Genomic DNA, 22,365 nt, shown 5'->3' on the forward strand with positions numbered 1-22,365 from the left:
TAAGGACACTGAACACTTTTCCCAAGTATTTGTTGGCCATTTGTGTTTCTTCTTTTGATAGCTGGCTAGTCTGTTAAGCCATTTATTGATTGGGAGATTCGGGATTTGACCATTAAATTCTTGCAATGTTTTATCCTGGATATTAATCTACTGTCTGATGTGTAATTAGCAAAGTTTTTTTTCCCCCTCATTCTATATACAGACTCCACTCTGGTAATTATTTCCTCTGCTTTTTAATTTCATGCAATCCTGTTTGTCAGTTTGTGAGGTTATTTCCTATGCTGAGTCCCTTTCAGAAAAATCTTTGCCTATGTCTCTAAGTTTAAGCGTTTCCCCTATGTTTTCCTCTAGCAGTTCCAAAGTTTCCGATTCGCCTCCATGTGATACAACTGCCTTCGCAGCTGTTTTTGTAAAGCAGGCCTCCAGGTGCAGGGTAGCTCTACTTTGCAAAATATTCCGGCCTGAATAAATGAGTTTCAGCTGGCCACTTGAAGAGGGTTTGTTTTTGTTGTTTGTTTGGGGCTGCTGACGCGGTTCACACAATGGGCAGACAATTGAGTGCAACATCTGGGCTGTAAGCTTCAAGCGGAGGAAGTGCTTGTGCAAGCAGTCTACACGCAGGCCCTGAGCAGGGTCCTGACTCAGACCGTGGAGGAGTTCCTAATGACCTCCCCTTTAGGATACCAGACCTTCCCTAGCCTCACTTAGCCACTGCCTCAGCCCCTACGCTTTGTTTCCTGGTACCCTAGCCTGTCCTGTGAACGCTGTATTTTGGCTTTCCCGGAGCCTCAAGCTTTCAGTGCGCTCCGCAGGCGCAAGCGCGTAGCGTCTGGTTGCCCGGCAACGATCCGGCTTAAGCTTACAGCTCACTTTGCAGCCAGCCTGGAGACACATCCGCACCAGCCAGTCTGCCCTGGGAACCAACCGTGTCCTGATTTCTCCCCCTCCATTGTTGTCGCTCACACAAAAGGCTGTTCCTGACACAGTGTAGTAACCGCGCTTGCGTTGCATTACATGCATGGCTATTATTTGGACCCAGAGCTTTTGTGGATAGAAATGCGGGTTTTTTCCCCCCAGGAAGGACCACGACTCTTCCCGGCCGAGCTCCCCCCAGCGCCAGCGAGCTCCCCCAGCACCCCCGCCTCTCTACCCGGTCCATCCGCCAGCTGGTTGCCAGGCTCCTGGCTAGCCTTTTGGCTGGTATGAGGTCACTCTTGTGGCTGATGTGGGCAGTCCTCCCCCACCCGCGCCCTTCACTCTCAACCCAAGAGCGATGCATCAAATGCCAGCAGGTTCAGTCATCTTATCTCTATCCCAGCCGAGTCTCCTTCCCCGCCCCCATGCCTCTCAAGTTTCCAAGGCTGCGGTTGCCATGGAACTCGTTGAGGACTGAAAGGTTTTCTTTGGTGTCAGCCCACCCCTCAAACTCGTAGGGTGAAGACTGTATCTCCGTTGCTTCCCTCCCTGTTCTCCGCCCTCGAGTTACATTTAACCCATCTCTCTCCACTCCGTGATTCAGTGTTCAGCATCTTGTTTGGATTCTGGGAAAAGAAATTTTTAACTCACACCTAGAAGCCATTGAGTATAAAAACTGGAAAGGGTCCTCCCTCCCTCTAAAGAAAGAACACCGGAATGTGTGAGTTTTTCTTGAACATGGATTAAAGTGTTGCTACATCATTCAATTAATAACCCTTATTTGCTGAGGGATGAGGGTGTGAAGATAACATTAAGCTCACTGTCACCTTCAATAGTGTCATTAGTGAGAAAAACGTGGGTTCAACACACAGCCCAGGAGTGGGAGCCCAGGCGTTTACTGGTGTCTCAGCATTTACCGGCAGTGTAGAAATTCAGGTTTACCGTGGGTGGGCAACCTCCCAGCCATCTCTGCTTCTCCCGTTATCCCCACCACCCTTCCACTAGATGCTGTTAAAACTTGAAGCACAAGGAAGCAATGTAGGCTACAAAAAGAATTCAAACGGTAGGACGGTAGCTTAACGAAGTGTTTGTAATGCGGGAGGCAGAAAGAGAGGAGAGAGAGGTCTTTTATCTGTTTTAATTGTGTATGAGTGTGTGTTTGTGGAGGCCAGAGGACAACCTCAGCTGTCCTTCCTCAGACACCGCCCACTTTGCTTTGTGACAGGGTCTCTCACTAGGCTGGCTGGCCATCACACCCCGTGGATCTGCCTGTTGCTGCCCCCCTAGTGTGGGGATTACAGGCTCTAGACCCCACACCCAGCTTTTGATACATGGGTTTTGGACCTTGAACATGGGTCCTCGAGCTTGCTTCAAGGAAAGCATGTTATCAAGGGAGCAATCTCTCTAGCCATTTAGCTTTTTAACTGGTCTACTTCAAACAGCAGTTGCTGTACCAGTCAAGTAGGTATGATGTCCAAATATTTGTCGATGGTGTGGCAAAGCATTCACCCATCTGTGAAGATGCACTGCCATTGGAAGTGGTCCCACCCAATGCTGAGAGTGAGCCAGGATACTGCTATGATCCTGGAGGGATCCCAGCCCATGCTAGGCAGGTGGGTGGAGCTGGAAGGGAAGCCCAAAATATTGGCTTTTCCTCATGGCTATTTACTATTTGGCTAAAAAAATAAGTTAAAGCCACCATGCATTAAATGATGATTAAATACTAGATGAAAATCAAATTATTTATAGCTTAGAATTTTCCTCATTAATTGCTAAACTTTGATACAACCACCCCAGGAAATCAGTATCCCTATTTTGCCTATGTGGAAACTAAAAGAGTTATTTTAGAGACATCTTTGTTCAGCTTTTTTAAAAGGCTTGTTTTCAGTTCTGTGTATGTGTATGTGCATGTGCACTATACTATACTATCTGTAAGTATATGCCATGTGTGTTGGGGAAAGCCAGAAGTGTATGCCATGTATGTGACCATGGAGGCCAGAAATGCCCTGGAGCTGGATTTTCAGACAGTTGTGAGCCTCCTGATGGGGGTAATGAGAACACAACTCTGGCCCTCTGCAAGAGCAGCATGTGCTCTTAACCACTGAGCCATCTCTCCAACATCCAACTTTTTTTTTTTTTGAGACAGTGCCTCACTGTGTAGCTCAGACTAGCCTCAAACTCAAATTTTTCTGCCTCAAGCTCCCAAAGGTTGGGATTACAGGTATGCCCACCACACCTGACTTCATCTGTGTCAGTAAGACAGATGAAAAGACAAATGAGGCATTTATTAATTGCCTGGATGATTTGAGCGACAGTTGCATGCAAGATAGTGAATGCTACAGACGGCCGCACCCTAGAAAAAGACTTAGCAGCCGTATGAAAGGCAAATAAAGTGAAGAAAAGCTGCAATCAAAACAATTAGGGGTTCTAGAGATGTGGCTTAGTTGGCAGACTGCTTGCCTAGTAGCATGCACAAAGCCCTAGGTTTTATCTTCAGCACTGGCATAAAGTGGGTGTAGTGGGGTACATCTGTAATCCCAGCTGAAGGTCGGAGTTGAAAGGAGGAGGAGGATCGGGTGAAGATCATTCCCCAGAGGCCTGCCTGCATACATGAGACCCTGTCAAAGAGGAAAAAGGAAAAGAAAAAACAAGCCAAGTGGTGGTGGCCTGTGCGTTTAATCCCAGCACTCAAGAGGCAGAGGCAGGCCGACCTCTGTGAGTCAAAGGCCAGCCTGGCCCTACAGAGCAAGTTCCAGGATAGCCAAGGTTACACAGAGAAACCCTGCCTCTAAAAAACCAAAAACCTAAAACAAACAAAAACAAAAACCCACTGATCAGGAGAGGTTGGAAAGAATCTAGGCCAAGAGATTCTAGAAAGGCCAAAAGATGGTTATGGCAGTTGCCTAGAAAACTTAAAGGAGCAAAACAGAATAACTATGCTTTTCAGAAAAGGGGAGAGGGGCATGTCAGTGTTGCTGGGGAATCCCTTGTGGAAGGGGCCCAAGTCTCAACCACAGACCAAAGGTGGCAGTTAGGAAATGGGGCCTTCACGACGCGCAAATGAGGAAAGAAAAGTTATGTAAGAGGCTCTTGGGAAAGAGTCATGGCCACGACTCAATATGGAGGATGTGAGACAAGAGAGGCAAAAGGATCGGAGAGTTCCAATGGGCAGAGTTTGTCACAAGCGAAAGTTCTCGAGGAGCTGGGAAGGTGACTCATGGGTAAAACTCTTGGACACAAGCTTGAGGTCCTGAGTTCAGATCCCCGGAACCTACATAAAGCCAGACTCAACAGCGTTCATGTGTAACCCCAGTGCTCCTATGGTGAGATGGGAGGTGGAGACAGGAGAATTCCTGAAAGCTCGAGGGCCAGGTAGACTGGTGTACAGCAGCCACAAACAAGAAGCAACCTGTCTCAAAGAAGGTGAAGAGCAAGGGCCAATGCTAAGATGGTCCTCTGGCCTCCACATGTGCACCGGAGCACAAGTGTACCTGAGCGCTGTCTTTGTCTCTCTGTCTCCCATCCCACCCCACCCCACCCCGAACTTAAAAATAAATAAATAAATAAACAAACAAACAAACAAACAAACAAATAAATAAATAAATAAATAAATAAAAGCTCTGTCTAAAGCCATACCACCCTGAACGCTAACCCTAACCCTAACCCTAACTAATTTCATCTAAAAAGTAAAAGTTCTCAAGTGAACCTGCAAGGGTTAACCCCACAGCACAAAGCACCCAGCTCACCCCTGAGCAGTTCACTGACAAAAAAAAACTCTAAACCAATGAGTTAATATTAAATTACTTTACATTATGTAAAACAGTGCTAGGTACACAGGAGAAGCTAATTGAGTATTCATTGATTGACTGACTACTTCAATAAACTGAGGAATAAATCTACGTGCAGACCCTAAATTGTCCTTCAGATTTATGTCTTTGGCTTCTGCTCCAGTGACTTCCTAAAAGCATCCGAGGCAGGAAGGCGCATCTGGTAAAAGTAGGAAACTCGGGTTTGTGTCCTGGCCCTGTCTCTAGCTTGGATGTAAGATCTTACCAAGACCAGTTAAAGGTTGCTGGGGAAGGGAGAGACATTTTCTTCAATGGTGTGGCCACTGGAAAGTCACCCACAAAACCTCCTCACCTGTGCTCTTGGGAGCAACCCCAACGAAGCTCGTTGGGACACACACACACACACACACACACACACACACACGCACGCACACACACGCACGACATGAAAGTTGGAAACTAGTTGGAAAGAAGAAGGGAATCCACAGGAGTAGGGAGGGGAAAAGATAAATGTGGGTGACTATGATGAAAACACATTATACACATGTATGAAACTGTCCTAATGAAACACACTGTTATGTATAATATATGATAAAAAAATGTATGTAATGAAAAGGTCTGGGATATACATGTGTATATTCAGTATTCAAAATTGCACTCTAATGGTGGACTCTTGTTCACAAGTCTCAATAAATATAGTCTCATTTAATAAAGTGACCTATATTTCGTAGAAGAACCAGAAAGGAGGTAAAAAGAACCCCATGTGGTTCCATGTGCTTGGATATGTCTGTTAATTACACTAATCATCTAAACAGCCAAACTTTATGATACAGACCCGACCAAAGGACTTGAAGAAAAAAGGAACTGAAGCATTTTTTTTGTTGAGCATGCTTCCCAGCATGCTCTATGGCCACAGAAAGGCCTCTTCTCTCTGAGCAGTGAAGATCGCCACATTGTTAGCGTCTTTTCCTATAAGAATCCTGGCAATGGGAGGAGGTTTTGACTCTCATCATCTCACACGACGGAAATGTCTGCAGAGAAGCTGTGTCTCTGGCAGTCCCAAGCTTGTGATCATCTGAGGATCAATACAGGTTCCACAGACGTGTCCCAGGAGACTAGGTCTCTGCTGCGCAGCAGGAGGAGTTCCTTTGTTACTGAAGAAATAAATACAAGAAGACACAATGGTTTTCTTCTTCACTCATCGCACATGGGAGAATAGGTTGAAGATAAAACTAAAAGATCCTCCATAAAGAGGAAAGGTTTTCTGTGTTCTGAGGATAGTTTGTGTTGCATTTTGAGGTGTGTGTGTGTGTGTGTGTGTGTGTGTGTGTGTGTGTGTGTGTCAGTCTTCTGTAGTTCAGGCAGGTTTTCAACTCACTGTGTACCAAGAATGACCTATAAAACTCCTGGTCCTCCTGCATGCACTTCCAGGTCAGGTTCTGGGGTTATATGAGTATGCCATCACACCGTTTGTGCAGTGCTAAGGATGGTAGCCAGGACTTCGTGCAGGTGAAGCAAGCATCCTACCAGCTGAGCTACAGCCTGCTACAGGTCTGTACCATATGGAATTAGGTCCATCTCTCGGAGCGTTTCATGCATATTCCAAAATGAAAGTATGTTGAATTTTCCTTTATACTCTCCCTACTATTTAAAAGGGGGTAGAAGCTTTTGTGGAGAGCTTGAAAACAATGAAGTGCCTTAAACAGTAGATCTAACAAGTTGTGCAGTTGTGCCCTTGGGCAACTAAGATTTGGTGTGTGTGTGTGTGTATGTGTGTGTGTGTGTGTGTGTGTGTGTGTGTGTGTGTGCAGGTACATATGCTCATGCACATGTGAACACCAAAGGCTAAGTGTATGCCTCGATGGCTCTCCACCAGGTTTTTTGAGACAAAGCCTCTCACTGAATGAGGGGCTCACCAATTTAGCCTAGGCTGGCTGGTCAATGAGGGCAGAGACCCCCTGTCTTCACCTCCCCGGTGATGGAATTACAAGTACACCATGCCCAGCCTTTAATGTGGTTTCTGGGGATGAAACTCAGGTCCTCTTGCTCACAAGACAAGTGCTTTCACCAGCTGACCCATCTCCCTGACTACTGATTTCCATATTTTCAAACAGAAAAAAGATATAATTGTACAGAGTAAAGGCCACATTGGCCAAAACTGCAGGGAGGGTCCCCCTACTAAGACAGGACAACACACTGCATTCTACCACGAGTATGCAAAGACGCCAGGGGAGGCCTGTGATCAGTGATGCTCATGTCTGGGGCAGGTTTGGAACCTGCCCTCTGTCCACACTATCTTCCTGTGAGCACACGCATCTGTAAGATAGCTGAGGTTGAGAGTGCAAGATAACCAGACAAAGGAAGAACGCTCACTGACCCATGCTGACCTCTGACCTTGACCTCATTAGCTAACCGAATGGGCTAACCACTCTCCGATATCAGAGAACATTATGTGCTAAGGCATAACAAGAATCAGCAGCTCATCAGCTTTGCAGATACCTCTAGCCTGAGCATTCTTCTTATTTATTAAACATAATAGGAGGAGCACATGCACACATTCTCTTTCACCTTGAATATTTTTTTCCATATAATGAGATCTGGGACTTCAGGAAAGCCAAAGATTCTTTCCCTTCATAGCTCTCTAGTCTTTCCTTCAAAATACTTAAGATAAATTGTCAACGGTAACTTTTTTCTTCAATAAATTGCTTTATAACAATCTCCACCAGTCAACTCCCAAAAGGTAGAGACCACCTCCCTGTGGTCTGCAATCCATACCCAGCATTTAGCAAGATCCAGAAACATAGCCGGTGTTTACGATGAATTTGTTGGGCTGATAATATAACTCAGTTAAGTAGAGTGCTTACTTAGAAGTCTTGAAGCCCTGGGTTTGGTTCCTAGTACCACATCAACCGGGTGCGATGGCCCGCACCTGTACGTAGGATTTGAGGAAGCAGAGAGGGAACGATTGGCTACAAACCAAAGCAAGAGCCACAAGCAGGAGCGAGCACTTGGTGGTGGGGAAGATCCTTCTCGGAAGGTCTGTGCCATTGGCCCGGAGAGCAACACAGTGGTTCCCTGTGGGTCGGTGTCCATCTCACCTCCCCGCTGCTTGCTCTTGTGAGCCTTGGTAGCAGGAACCTTCACTGTGAGCTCCATGCAGGAATCAAGCTCTGGCTTCAACAAATGAATGGATTCAGAGGATTTGGGGATGGGGTTATCAATGGCCTCTAAGCTCAGAACTGGAGACGCAATGAGACAGTCACCGAGCACCATACACAGAACTGTTTTCTGTCTTGACCCTCCCTCTCTCTTTCTTCTCTGGAGGGAAGGACCTGTCTCCTCCAGTCCCCACATACATCGGGGTCTTTCAAGTGGTATGACTTCCTTTAATGACTGAGAGATTATGATTGTGGCTTCTTGCTCTGCTCCGTGTGCTTCCAGCTGAGATGCCATCCAACTCACATCTCCCTCACAGGGCTCCACAAATTACCCTAGTTCATAGACTTCATAAAAATTATGCTCTTGGTTCCTCAAAGTAGTTCAACAGGACTTTGAGTTTGGGGGGGAAATTGCATAGTCCTCTGGTGCAGTTTTTAAATGGCTTGATCAGACCAGTTCAGTTGGAAAGAAGACAGTGTTTAATTCGTGCCTTCTCAGAGGGAAACTGTCTTTAATTAGCTCTTCCGTCACTGAATCAATACAGCAGAGACCTTTTTCTATGAGATAAGTTATAAGAAGTAAAATAAATGAAAGCTTCCACTCAATTAAAAGTTACTTTAAGGCTGGCACACTGGATCAGTGGGTAAAGGGGCTTGCTGCCAAGCCTGACTACCTGAGTTCGATCCCTGGGGCCCACATGGTGGAAGTAGAGAACCAACTCCCACAAGCTGTCCTCTCACTACTCAAGCACACATGCGCATTAGTAAATGAAAGAAATTTTTCAAAGTTACTTGACATGGGCTGTATTCACTTTTCCTCTTTCAACATTTTTGTTTTGTTTTGTTTTTTGTTTCTCAAGACATGGTTTCTCTCTGTATCTTTGGAGCCTGTTCTGGAACTCTCTCTGCAGTTCAGGCCTCAAACTCACAGAGATCCGCCCACCTGCCTCTGCCTCCCGAGTGCTGGGATTAAAGGCATGTGCCACCACCACCTGGCTCTTTCAATCTTTTGATGTGTTTTCTTTTCTCTTTCTTATTTCTTTCATACTTAGGAGGGACCTGATTTTTTTTTAATTAAAAAGAAAAACATTTCTCCTATTGAGGAAGTAGCTCAGTTGTTAGGGTGCTTGTCTAGCCTGCACAGGAAGCTCTGGGTTCCAGCCCCAGCACTGCAAAAATCGGGCATGGTGGCATACACCTATAATCCCAGCACTCTAAAGGCATGAGGATCAGAAGTTCAAGACCATCCTCACCTACACAGCAAATTCAAGGTCAGCCCAGGGATACCTGAAATCTGAGGGGGGGGGGGGGGGACACAGAAAGCAAGGCAGGGAGGTGGGGATGGCAGGCATGCTCTTCTTCCCAGTCCCACTTACCCCTTGGCATTTGGTAATGTCTTTCTTCCCGCCTCTTCCTCACATCTCCCACTCTGCCCAGTTTCCTCTCCTTCTGGATCCCTCCCTGCCTGCCTTGTCTCCCACCCCCATTGACGCTGCTTCCCCCCCTCCTCATGTACCCAGAGGGTACAAATAATTAGTACTTGTAAAAACAAAATATGCTCTTCTCCTATATGTGTGTGGCATGTATGTGTACTCTCCGCCTTATATATTAAAGCAGAGTCTCTTGCTGAACCCAGAGTTGGCTGATGTGGTGAGTCTCGACATCCAGCTTGCCCCAGGGATCCCCTGTCTCTGCCTCCTGAGCACTGGGATTAGAGATGGGCCACTATTTCTGCCCAGCGTGTGTGTGGGTGCTGGGATCCAAACTCCAGTCCTCATAGCAAGCACTTTCTGAGCCATCCCCAGCCCTGTAATAGCGCCCCTAGATGTCATTACGTGTATTTGCATCCTTTCCTCTCTGCCTGTAATACGTTAGCATAGAACTTGGTCATTGCCTGGATAGTACTAGTCATGACTTGCAACTCAATATTAATGATCTCCACAAATCCATTGTTTCGACGTAGACTCATTTGTAACAGTATCCAGTGGAACTAATGGCTAGTGTGAAGGCTGGGGACTGTTCCTTCCTTCCTGGCCAGCATCTTCCCATGAAGTGCCCTAGATGAAGTTGGTTATACTAGGGCACACTGTGTAGAAATGCCCTAGAGGTGCCAACTGTGTGTGTGTGTGTGTGTGTGTGTGTGTGTGTGTGTGTGTGTGCGCCTGTCTGTATTAAATGCATGTGTGTATGAAGAATAAAGGGAGCCTTGAACATCAACTATCTTGTTTTTTAATTAAAGTTTTTTTTTCATTTTATGTAAGGGGTGTGTTGCCTGCACATATGTATGTGTACCACATATGTATGGTACCCTTGGAGGCTAAAAGAGGCCATTGGATCCCCTGAAGCTCCAGTTTTAGGCAGTTGGTAGCCACTTGATGTGGGTGCTGGGAACTGAACTCAGGTCCTCTGCAAGAGCAATACACACTCTTAACCCACTGAGCCATCTCTCTAGTGCGCACACACACATACACACACACACACACAAACCTAAACTTTTAAAAAGTATTCCTTCCTAGAAATTTTGCTTTCATTGTGAAATATTAATTACCTTTACATCCAGAGAAAGCATAAATGAAATACATACAGGTGAGTGGTTGGACTGAAATGGTTGCCTGATGCATTGAGTTTTCTACTGATAGCTTTTGTTTGGTTTTGTTTTGAGACTGGGTCTCACTATGCAGTCCTAGCTGGCCTGGAACTCACAGAAATCCACCTGCCTCTGCCTCTCAAGTGCTGACATTAAAGGCGTGTGCCGTGCCCAGCCGATTTGCTAAATCTGTTGCCTAGCTAATGTAATTGATGATTGTGATGTGCACCGCGATGACAAAAATCAAACCAGAAAGAAGAGTGTCTTCTGCACTGTCACTGTTCAAAACAAACCCTCTTTCAACAAAGTGCCCACATCCTAGGAGAGATGTCGAAATGCCCAGCGATGTGTAATTCCTAATAACTTATGTGCTGTTGACTCCCTTTCTGCCCGCTAGCACTCGTCAGAGCCTTAATGATCCTTATAATTAAATTACAGCTCAGAATGAGAACTTCCGGGAATATACAACACTAGAGATATAGATTTTGTATAAAATCAAAGCAATGTAATTCGAAGACAAATGGCTGGGTGTGATTGAAATTGGGGGAGCATGGACTCGAACAAGAAGTGCTTCTGCGAAGAAAGAGAGTTGGAGACGTGTGAGAGGATGGAGAACCACACCCCAGGGGCCAAGGTCAAGATTAATTGACTTTCTAACTAAGACAGATGAGCATCATTGTGCAGGAGGCCACGGAGATGAGGGTCATGCATCAAGCTCTGATGCCTGTGGATCACAAATGCTGTAAATGGCCCCTGAGCACTCATCCATTCTGTTTCATGGGGCAGTCTTAATGAACAGAGGATCGAGCTCACGCAATCACATAGCACAGACTTGGGGCAGGTTTTGACCAAGAAGCAAGTGGTGTTAGAATCTTTTCAGACACAGAACTACAATGGAAAAGGAAAGAAAAAGGAAAAAAAAAAGCCAGGGTTCGTCATCAATAGAGGGCAAGTATCTATATGTCAGAAAGGAAATGAAAGTCCCACCGTGCAGCTGATGCTTTTGGATGGGGTCCTGCTGTCCTTGGAGGAAACAGAATATTGGATTGGACTGGGTAATGTGGCAAATTTCTCACTCGGTATTAGCTGCTTGCTTGCATGTTGTATGTATGTATGTATGTATGCATGCATGCATGCATGCATAGATCAGAGGACAACTTTGGGTCTGATTCCCCAGGCAGGGGCATCCACCTTGTTTTTTGAGATGGTCTCTCACTGGCCTGGAGCTTGACAAGTAGGCCAGGCTAGGTGGCCAGCAAGCCCAGGCATCTGTCTTTCCTCACCTTCTGGATGCTGGGATTACACGCACTCATCACCACACTCAGCTTTTTTATGTGGGTTCTGGGGAGCAAGCTCGGGTCCTTCGACTTGCAAGGCAAGCACTAGAATGACCTAGCTGTGTTTGATAGCTCCCCAGACCATGTTTTCACAATTTTTAAATGTGAAGAAAATGTCAGCTCTGAAGTGAGTATACACTGAATGTGCCTGTGCGTGTGTGTCCGTGTGCATTCAACCTCAGGGCCAATACACTGTGAGACTCCCTGTTGCTCCATAAAGCAAATGAGCCATACTCTTCTAGGTGACCAGAGAACAAAGGCACGAGCTCATTCTCTGCCCACCACACCCTTCTCACAGTTGGGGGAAATGTCCTCTAGCTATTGCTCTGCAGGAGGCACAGTAGAGTATGCCCAGCCTAACACAGATCCACGCTAACACAGCACTCTGGTAGATCACATCTGTTACAACTTTTAGACTAATCCACAATGTCTGCTCCCCAGACTCTTAATTTAACACACTTGCCAGACAGAGATCGGAATCTCTTGATATGTATGACATGTTATCTACCAATCCAAATAGCTGGCCACTAAACAGCACTGGCTCCATCTAGCAGCTTCCACTGGAGCTCACTCCAACCCATCATACGCCATGCTGAGAATGTATACCATTTTGCAATTGTAAATAACTGATGTAGCTCAGTTCATAGAGGGCTTGCCTAAGCATGCACAAAGTCCTGGGTTCGATCCCCAGCATCGCAGAAAAGCCAGGCTTGGTGGCATATGCCTGTAATTCCAGTGCTTGGGAGGTAGAGGCAGGAGGATCAGGAATTCAAGGTCAAATCCCAGTGTGATGGCAGACCTCTGCAATTCCTGCACTCTATAGTGAGATGGGGTGGGGAGTAGAATAGCCCAGAAGTTCAAGGGCAAGCTGTCCTCGAGTACAAACTGTGGCAAAAACAGAGACCCTGGGGCTGGAGAGATGGCTCAGAGTTAACGTTAAGAGCACTTGCTGCTCTTGCAGAGGACCTGGTTTCGGTTCCTAGTACCCAACATAGCAGCTCCCAATCATCTGTAACTCTAGTTCCAGGGGATCCAATGCCCAATTCTGGCCTCCTCATATGATAAAATATACACCTGTAGACAAAGCATGATACAATACACACCTGTAGACAAAGCGCTCATTACACATGGAATAAAAATAAACATCTTGAGAGAGAGAGAGAGAGAGAGAGAGAGAGAGAGAGAGAGAGAGAGAGAGAGAGAGACTACTTAATGAGGTACAGTGTCTTTCACATACATTAACAGTAAAATAAATAATAAGTTTCAAAGTCATCCTTGGCTATATAGAGAAGTCGAGACCAGCCTGGGATACATTAGATCTCATCAGGAAAATAAATCAGTAAGTAAAGAAGTACCAGGGAGCTGGGGGTACAGCTCAATGGTAGAGCACTTCCTGGCATGTGTAATGCCCTGGGTTCAATCTCTAGCACAGCAAACATAAGCTAATAAATAATAAGGGTCTAACACCTTTGCTGGGTATAGAGAACCAATATGGATTTACAAAATCCAATTTGCCTTTGCCTATTTACATGTCTGATTACCTGCATCTTGGCCATATGAGGCCATCTCTCTCGGACTGAAAACCCAGTCTAAATTATGCAGCTCCTTTTAATAATAGTGCTGTTCTCAAGTGGCCTTCCAAGATGAGAGAGACACTGGACTTTTCTAAGAATCCTGAAAGCCAGGGTACTGAAATTCCAGACCTGCTGCCCAACTCTTTGGCATCCAGAACGGCTTAGAGTAGTGGTTCTCAACCTGTGGGTCTCGACCCTTTTGGCTTGACTGACCTTTTCACGGGAGTCACATATCAGACAGCCTGCATATCAGATATTTACATTAAGATTCATAAGAGTAGCAAAATTACAGTTGTGGAGCAGCAATGATAATAACTTTACGGTTGGGGATCTCCACATGAGGAACTAAAGGGTCGAAGCATTAGGAAGGTTGAGAACCACGGTCTGAGAGTCTTTTGTATATCTCCTAACTAATCGGTGCTCCCTTCAACGAGGAGACATTTAAAGGGGAAGCACGGCGTAAGGAGAGATAGGGACATATAGGTTGAAGGAGCCAAGAAAGAGAAAGAGAATGGGGGGAGGGGGGCAGCCTAGAGATGAGATGTAGCTCAGTGAGGAGAGAGCGGTTGTCTAACAAGCACTAGACCTTGGGTTCCATTTCCAGCACCAAATGAGCTGAAAGGGGTGTGTGGGTGTGTCATCCAGCTTCAGGTTTGTGGGATTGTGGGAAGTGAAAGCAGGGGACTGGGAAATTCAAGGTCATCCGCAGCGACATATGGAATTTGAGGCCAACCTGGGCTAGAGACCCTGTCAAAAGAGAAAGGGGGCAAGAGTGAGAACAAGAAAGGAATGAGGGACAGAAAGAAGAAGAGGAAAAGAAAGAAAAGGGAAAAGGGAGGAAGCCTTTCTGCTGCAGAAGCCCAGGCCTGAGCCCACCCTGTGTTTGTGACAGCGGCTGAACAGAGTCCCCAGAAGGGCTTTTTCAAGTCTCACTTTTGTATGTATAAGCACGGTGTGATACCAGGCGGAGACAAGCTAAGTGGAAAGACAATATTCCACAGAGCCCAATAGAAGATCCCCACTGGAGTTTGTTTGTCCTATATTTTATACACAGGAATTTAAGACAATATAACTCCTTCCTTTCCAAACAAGCAGTTTTCCCTTCTGGCCACGGCACCATAACACAATTGTCCCCCCACCCCCACCCCCCGATATGCCTCCTGGCCCAGGGAGCCCCGCTGCCTCCCCTTCCTCGGGACTCTGGGAGCTTCCTCTGCTCACGGTGTTTGCTCTGAGAGTCTGCCCCCACTCTGCCTGTTATAGCACGGGGGCAGGAAGAAACAAGGCAATTGTGAAGCTTGTTGAGAAGCTGTTGGTCCGATATTAAAGGTGACCTTGCCACTTGCGCTGCTATTTATTCCACTTCCTTCCAAACCGGGGCAGATCCTTCCCTTCGGGGTTGGAGCACCCTCCTATGGATAGCAGTCTGTGGGAACAGAGAGAAGTTCAGGCCCTCAGAGGTTATTCGTTACCGGTATCTGGAGTGTAGTATTTCCTATTCACTCCCAGTTGGGTCTGTAAGTGACTGCTACTTGGCAAAAGGAAAGAGGGACTTTGGTGAAAAGGGGGTTTTGTTGTTGTTGTTGTTGTTTCTTTCCAAATGTTTCTAATGAGGTTTTATCTTACCGCAGTGAGAAACTTTTTCAAAAAAAGTAAAAATTATGTATACATATAAGGATTTGTCTGCTGGGTGGTGGTGGTGCATGCCTTTAATCCCAGCACTCTGGAGGCAGAGGCAGATGGATCTTTGTGAGTTTGAGGCCAGCCTGGTCTAGAGAGCAAGTTCCAGGACAGGCTCCAAAGCTACACAGAGAAATCCTATCTAGAAAAAAAAATCAAAGAAGAAGGAGGAGAAGGAGGAGGAGGAGATGGAGAAGAAGAAGAAGAAGAAGAGGAAGACACGGATTTGTCTGTGTGTGGCATACATGTTCGTGTTGTGTGCAGGTGCAGGAGCACATATGTGGAAGCCACAGACGGACACTGGGTGCCATCCACAGTCACTCTCTACCTCTTAGAGTCAGCTGGACTGGCTAGCCAGGAAACTCCAGGACTCTGCATGTCTCTGCCTCCCCAGTGCTGGGGTTCCAGGCATGCATTACTACACTAGACTCTTTCTGAGGGTGCTGGAGATCTGAACCCAGTCCTTATGCTTGAGTGGCAGGCCCTTCACAGAACCATCTCTTCAACCCACATAAAAGGATTTGTACATACAGTAGAATCCATATCACACATATTCTTCATATTTGCATAAGAACTTCTTTTGTGAGGGTGATCATAATTACCAAGAACCTAACTCTGTCAGAATAGGAGCCAAAGTTCATTCTGGAATTAGCCAGATGTAGTGGTGTTTTGTGTTGAAGTTCGTTGCATTTTTTTTTTTTTTCAGGAAGGAGAGGCATTTCCTGAAGGACCAGGGACCACAGCAGGTGCATTGCTAAGTACGTAAGACACATAGGTACAGATTGTGCTAGATGGGGACAAAACAAGCCTTAGCAAGACTTAAGCCTGATGATTTTGAACAGTTACTCCAGCTGTTCAGCTTAATAACAACCTCGACGAGGATATTAAGTCATCTGTACCATCAACACAAATGGAGTTGGGTGCTTCGTATTGACTCAAGCAACATATAGATCCGGGTGCATTGTTAAAGTGGTCACAATTGCTTCTTCTTCACTGAAAACATCTTTCTTGAGCTGGGAAGATGACTTAGTAAGAACACTTGTGCAAGCCTGAAGACGTGAGTTTGAATCCCCAGCACTCACGTAAATGCCAGCCATAGCCACGCGTGCCTATAACCCCAGCGTTGAAAATTGGAGACAATCAATGCCCAGACAAGCTCACTGGCTAACCAGCCTAGGCAAAAAGGAAAGCGTCCAGTTAGTTCAGTGAGAGACTTGTCTAAAGGTAACATGGCAGAGAGTAATAGAAGAAGATACCTGACGTCCTGCTCTGGCCTCTGCGTCCTCATCCATGGGCATCTGAATATACGAGTGCGCATACATACTCACCACACATGCCCACAAAAGAACAAACATACTTGCATTAAAAAGAATTGTACCTGTGTGTCCATCTATCTATGTGGGCACGTGCTGTGGCATGTATGTGAAAGTCAGACAATTTGCAAGATTCGGTTCTGTCCTCCTACCAGGTGGATCTCTGGGATCGAACTCAGATCCTCAGGCTTGGTGGCAGGCATCTTTACCCACTGGGCCATCTTGAAGGCCTTCTTACTCTGATTTTGCTCCCTAAAGATCATTCTCATCTCTTTATGGTGTGGACAGATAGTCTGTCTTTCGGGTCCACTGTTTGAAACACATATCGTTGAGTCCTTTTAAAGCCTGAAGCTACTCACAAGTGCTCGCTCATTTCTTAGTGAGCTCCATCGAGTCCACTTCTTCCTGGTTCCCCTCCTTATTTTTACGTTTTCCTGTTGTTTTTGAGTTAGAGTCTCCTGTAACCAAGGCTGGCCTCAAACCCACTGTGCAGCCAAGATTGACCCTGACCTTCTGATCCTCCTGCTTTCACTTCCTAAATTCTAGGATTACAGCCGTGCACCACCAGGCCGGGTTTACATAGTGCTGGAGATTGAACCCCAGGCTTCATGCACGCCAGGCAGGCACAGAACCAACTGAGTGGGGCCCTCAGCCCCCATGGAACCCACTTCTTGATTGGAATTCCAATTGATCTAGAAGAAATAAGTTCTAGTGTTCCATTGCATCATGGCTGTAGTCACAATAATCTATTACATGATTCATGAAGTAGAAGCTCACAGGCTCCAAATATAGACAGCAACAAAATGGAAATCTTAAGGCACTGATTTCATGAGTGCATGCCATATAACTGCATTAAAACAGCATCTACTATATATATGTGTGTGTGTATGGATATGCATATATATGTACACACACACACACACACACACACACATATATATATAAGAAACCAAGGGGTTGGGGATATAGTTCAGTTGATAGAGCATTTGCTGAGCATTCATAAAACTCTTGAGTTCATTCCTCAGCACTGCATAAACCAGGTGTGATGGCACATACCAGTAGTTCCAACCCTCAGGAGGTGGAGGCAAGAGGATCAGAAATTCAAGCTACAGAGAGAGTTTGAGGCCAGCCTGAGTTATGTGAGACTCTGTTTCCATTTTTTTAAATCTAATTTTTCTCCTTCCACTAGCAGTTGGGGATGTGAGGGCTGAAGGAACGGAAGCCTGCAGCTCACTGTACCACCTACCCTGGTCCCAGAGTCCTTCTTTCTTAGTCCTGGTCTTCCTGGTCTACCCGCATCTCCATGTGTGATCAGATAGGAAGTTTCAGCCTGAGTCCCCAGACGACACAAAAATCAAGGCTGTTTTGGCGCTTGCCCCGTTCATTCCACATCTGCAGAGAGCATTAACATCTGGCACCAGTCTACCAGACAATCCAGTCACTCACTTCATCTACCCCACATGCTTCAAAACCATGAGATATAAGGAATCAAACATGTTCTGATAGAGGAAATAGAACATATGCTCAGGTCACTCTATACAGATGAGAAAACCGGAGAAAGTAAATTGTTAGGATGGACACAGAAGTGGGTTGAGGAATGAGAGGAATACTATATAACATGTAAACTGGCTCAGAACCTAGACTGCAGGGGCTAAAGAGATGGCTCAGCAGTTAAGAGCACATGCTGCTCTTTCCCAGGAGTGGGATTCGATTCCCAGCCTGCCTTCTACCCTCTGTGGGCACCAGACACACGTGTCGTACATAGACATACATGCAGGTAAAACACCCATAGACATTTAAAAACCAACCAAGTGTGGACGTGGAGAAGCAAGATGTCAGAGGTGGAGGAAAGGCATCCAGATGAGGAAACGTGAGGGAAGGCATGGAAGCAAGGACACAGGCGGGGTGTGCACACACAGGGCACACGCAGCAAGTGAGCCTGTCTGCTAAAAGCACAGATCATCTGGAGAGCAGGAAATGGAGGAGGGGAGGCCAACCTGAATGGAAAGGACAAATGTACCTAAAAACTCAGGAAGGTGCTTTTCTAGGCCACTGGGTGGTTTCTTTTTGTTCCTTCCAATGTTTTGAGTACTATTTTTGTTATTGATTATACTAAAATGGATTTTGTTATGACATTTTCATACACATATATGGTGCGTTTTGATATTTATCTCCATTACCCTTTCTTGGTCCCTCATACTGATCCCCTTCCTCTTCCCAACTAGCTCCTCCTCTACTTCATGTCTTCCTCCCTCCCTCCCTCCCTCCCTCCCTCCCTCCCTCCTTCTCTCCCTCCCTTCCTTCCTTCTTTCCTTTTCTTCCCCCAACCCATGAATTACATTCGGCTCCTTAGGGGTTATTTACAGGAGTATGAGCAACTAGCCAGATGCTATACTGCAAAGACAATATCTCTCCCCATGCCCCCAGCAACCATTAACTGTCTATAGATCCTCACGGGGGGGGGGGGGGGGGGGATGGGATAGGAGGGCCCAGTCTTGTGCAGGTAATTGCAGGTGCTCTGCAGTCAAGAGTACAACAACTATGGTATACTTGGAAGCTGGCACAGAACCCTTTCTACGTAGTACTCTATTGTTGGGGCGTTTATCTCTTTACTCATTTCCCAGTCAGAAGCAAAGCTTTCAGGGGCACTTTTTAAGAGAGGGAGGAGGGTTGTGCGAATTCGTCCTGTGTCTTCAGAATGCATTTCTAGAGGGAGCCTCACTAGGCTATGGAATGTGCACAGTCCTCCAGTCACAGCAAACCAGGGAACGTGCTCCAGGCAGAAGCCTGGTGCACCTAACCTCCCCCACACCTTGCTGGTCGTTTAAAATCATTGGTTTAAGAGATTAACAATTCGTTACTCGTCTAATTTTTATTTATTTGATAAACAATGAGGCTCAGTTTTTATCAAATATCAGTGGCCGCCTAACCAACGCAGAAAATCCCTCAACCTAGATTGTGTTAGTAAGATGTGAACTAAAGTGCCATCGGGGTGATTCTGACTTCGTTCCCCAGATTGAAATTGTGAAACTATTGATCCTGAGCTGCATCTCCAGGCAAATGGGGAAGGGTGGGCCTGATCTTTTTATTGATCGATCCTCCCCTCATCCCGGGCCTGCATCTGACTGGGAACAGCTGGCCTTGGAAAATTGGCCACGCAGTAGTGCTCAGAACCAGAACTCCAGTCCTCTGTCTTACCCTGGGCTTTCTGAATCTTGACCTGCTCCCCTTTTAGGTCTTTGGACGCTCATCTCAAATGTTTTCCTCTCTAAAGGCACACGTAGTATCCTGCTTCAAGTGGGCACGGCATCCTTCCCTTCTGCCCAGCCGCGCATTTCTTCTGCCTTTCAGTTCTTCCCTTCGACGGCTGACAAGATGCCTCCAGTGTTTTTGAGTGAAAATAAGTGCCGCGATTTTTAAAGCATTTATTTCGCTTTCTTCAAAATGATTTTCTTTTGTTGTCGCCGGGCCTCTTATTCTTGAGAAAGTTCCCTGGCATGAAAATAAAACCTCAACAAGAACAACAACAAAAGAAGTTGTAACCCAATACACAACATAGTGAATTAAATAGTGCCCTTAATATAGCAGTAACACCAGAGTCTATTTCCTTCTTTCTAGAAATGCTCTCCTTTGTAGGCCAGCTGCTAAGAGAATCATTAAATTTTTCTATATTCTAATGCATGCAAATAAGAACATATTTTTAGTTGGCTCATATGGAAATACCACAGTGAAACCCATTGAGTTATAAAAGTAATATTATTAAACAATTCCCTGTTTAAAATGGATATAATATAAAAGTGAATTAAATATGCTTGATTTTTGCAAATCATTTTTGTATTTTGAGTCTCAAGTAAATTTGATTTTTTTTCATATTTAAGGAACGTTTACTAAAATCCAGAAATTAAAATCCTAATTTGTGTCATGTTTCTCTGTTGAAAAGGTTGGAGCCTCTTGAGCACGGGACTTTGCAAACCGCCTTAATAGCATCCTTAGCAAAGGAACAGTGGCCAGCTGACTAGCTATTGATTGAATGTTCCATCATTTCCACAGTTCAATCAGACCCACCATGGTGAATCAGTCACAGCGTCCTCAATGAACCAACAAATGAGCAATTTCCCACACCAAAGGGACATGCCTCATGCGTGGCAGAGGCATACATAACTTATCATAAACAATGCTGTGGGGACCTAACGCTTTGCTGACTTACCTTGGATCATCAAGCCTTCTGTTTCCGATAATGGTTTATTCCTCTAATTGGCACTCATCACACATCAGCTTTCTGTTTAAATATTCCTGTACGTGAACTATCCCTGCCTGAGGTCAGGGACCATTTCTCATATATATACTTTATCATTTACCAAGACATATAGTAAGTGCTCAACATCTATTTGTCAAATGAAAAACATATGTTAACGCTGAACAGAGCCAGAGCTTGCTATAGGCCTGGGGTTCGCTCATCCTGGTCACTCATTAACACAATCTGGGGATCTTTGTTAAAATAGACCCGTGGCCCATCCCCACAGCTGTGGACCTAATTTGGTCTAAGGTAGGGTCTGGCCATTCCACTGAGACCCTGTGTTTAAGAGCTTCACGTGTAATTCTAATGGACAGAAAGGGCAGAGGACCACTGCTACCCAGTGGAAGAAGGAGACAGGCAGGCGACTTGACACGTAGCCTTATAAGAACTATCATTTTGCATCTCTTGAGCAGATGTTCTCATTTGACCAGCAGCAGCAGCAGCATCTAGCCACTAATTTAAAATGGTCTAGGTTGGGCTCCTCACTAACCAAGAAACTCAAAACTCTGAGTGAGAGCCAAGCATCTGTGGAGAATTTGTGTTTTGTTTTGTTTTGTTGTGTTGTGTTGTGTTTTCTCAAAACATGGTCTCATGCAGCCCAGACAGCCTGGAACTCACTATGTATCAGAGGCTAACCTTGAACTTCTCACCTTCCTACCTCTACATGTGGGGTGCTAGGATTATAGGCAAGTATCACCGTACCTAGCTCAGAAATCTGAGCCTTTGGGGCGAAAGCTGAGAACTGCTAAAGTTTAGGAACCACTGCAACAGAGAAGTCTTTGTTGAGTTGTAGCTCAGAAAAACTGATTTCCTGCATCCCGTACTCAAAACATAAAACAGTTAATGCCTAATAAACAGCTCTCTGGTCCCTAGTCGTTCTTAACACCATCCCTTTGATGATTGATTCAAAGTGAGTTCCTGAGTACGAAAAACATCCTGGGGTTCAGAGATGGTCCAGTCAAGTGCTTTGCCACACAAAAGCATGAAAGGAAAGTATGGGTTCCATCTCTAGAACCGTAGGAAAAAATTATCAGATAACAGCAGCACCGGGAAAGTGGAGACAGGAGCTTGCTAGCCAGCCAGTCTCACCAAATCCATCAGTTCAGGTTCCATGAGAGACCTAATGTCAAACAATAAGGCGGGGCTTGAGAGGCAGCTCAAAGGTTAAGGGCACTGGCTGCTCTTGCAGAAGACCCAGGTTTCATTCCCAGCACCCACATGGTGATCCACAACCACTTGTAATTCCAGTTCTAGGAGATCCAATACCCTATTCTGACCTCCCGAAGGTACCAGGCATGCACGTGGTACACATACATCCGAATCTAAATAATAACAACAACAATAATAATAAAGGTGGAGAAGGACTGAGAGATGGCGGGGTCAGGAAAGTGCTTACAGCACAAACAGAAGGACCTGAGTTCAGTCCCAAGCACGCACCTAGAAAAAGCCAGACACAATAATGTGCACCTGTAATTCTAGCACTGAGGAGGTGCAGACAGGAGAACCTCTGGAACTTGCTAGCCAGTGAGGCTGGTCAAATCTGTGAGCTCCAGGTTCACTAAGGGACTATCTCAAAATAATCTGGATTGAACTAGAGCAGTGGGTCTCAGCCTTCCTAACACTGTGACCCTTTAACACAGTCCTCATGTTATGGCGACCCCCAACCATAAAATTATTTTCCTTACTACTTCATAACTGTGATTTTGCTACATTATG

This window comes from Peromyscus eremicus, chromosome 15, assembly GCF_949786415.1.
Source record: "Peromyscus eremicus chromosome 15, PerEre_H2_v1, whole genome shotgun sequence".
Lineage (NCBI taxonomy): Eukaryota > Metazoa > Chordata > Mammalia > Rodentia > Cricetidae > Peromyscus > Peromyscus eremicus.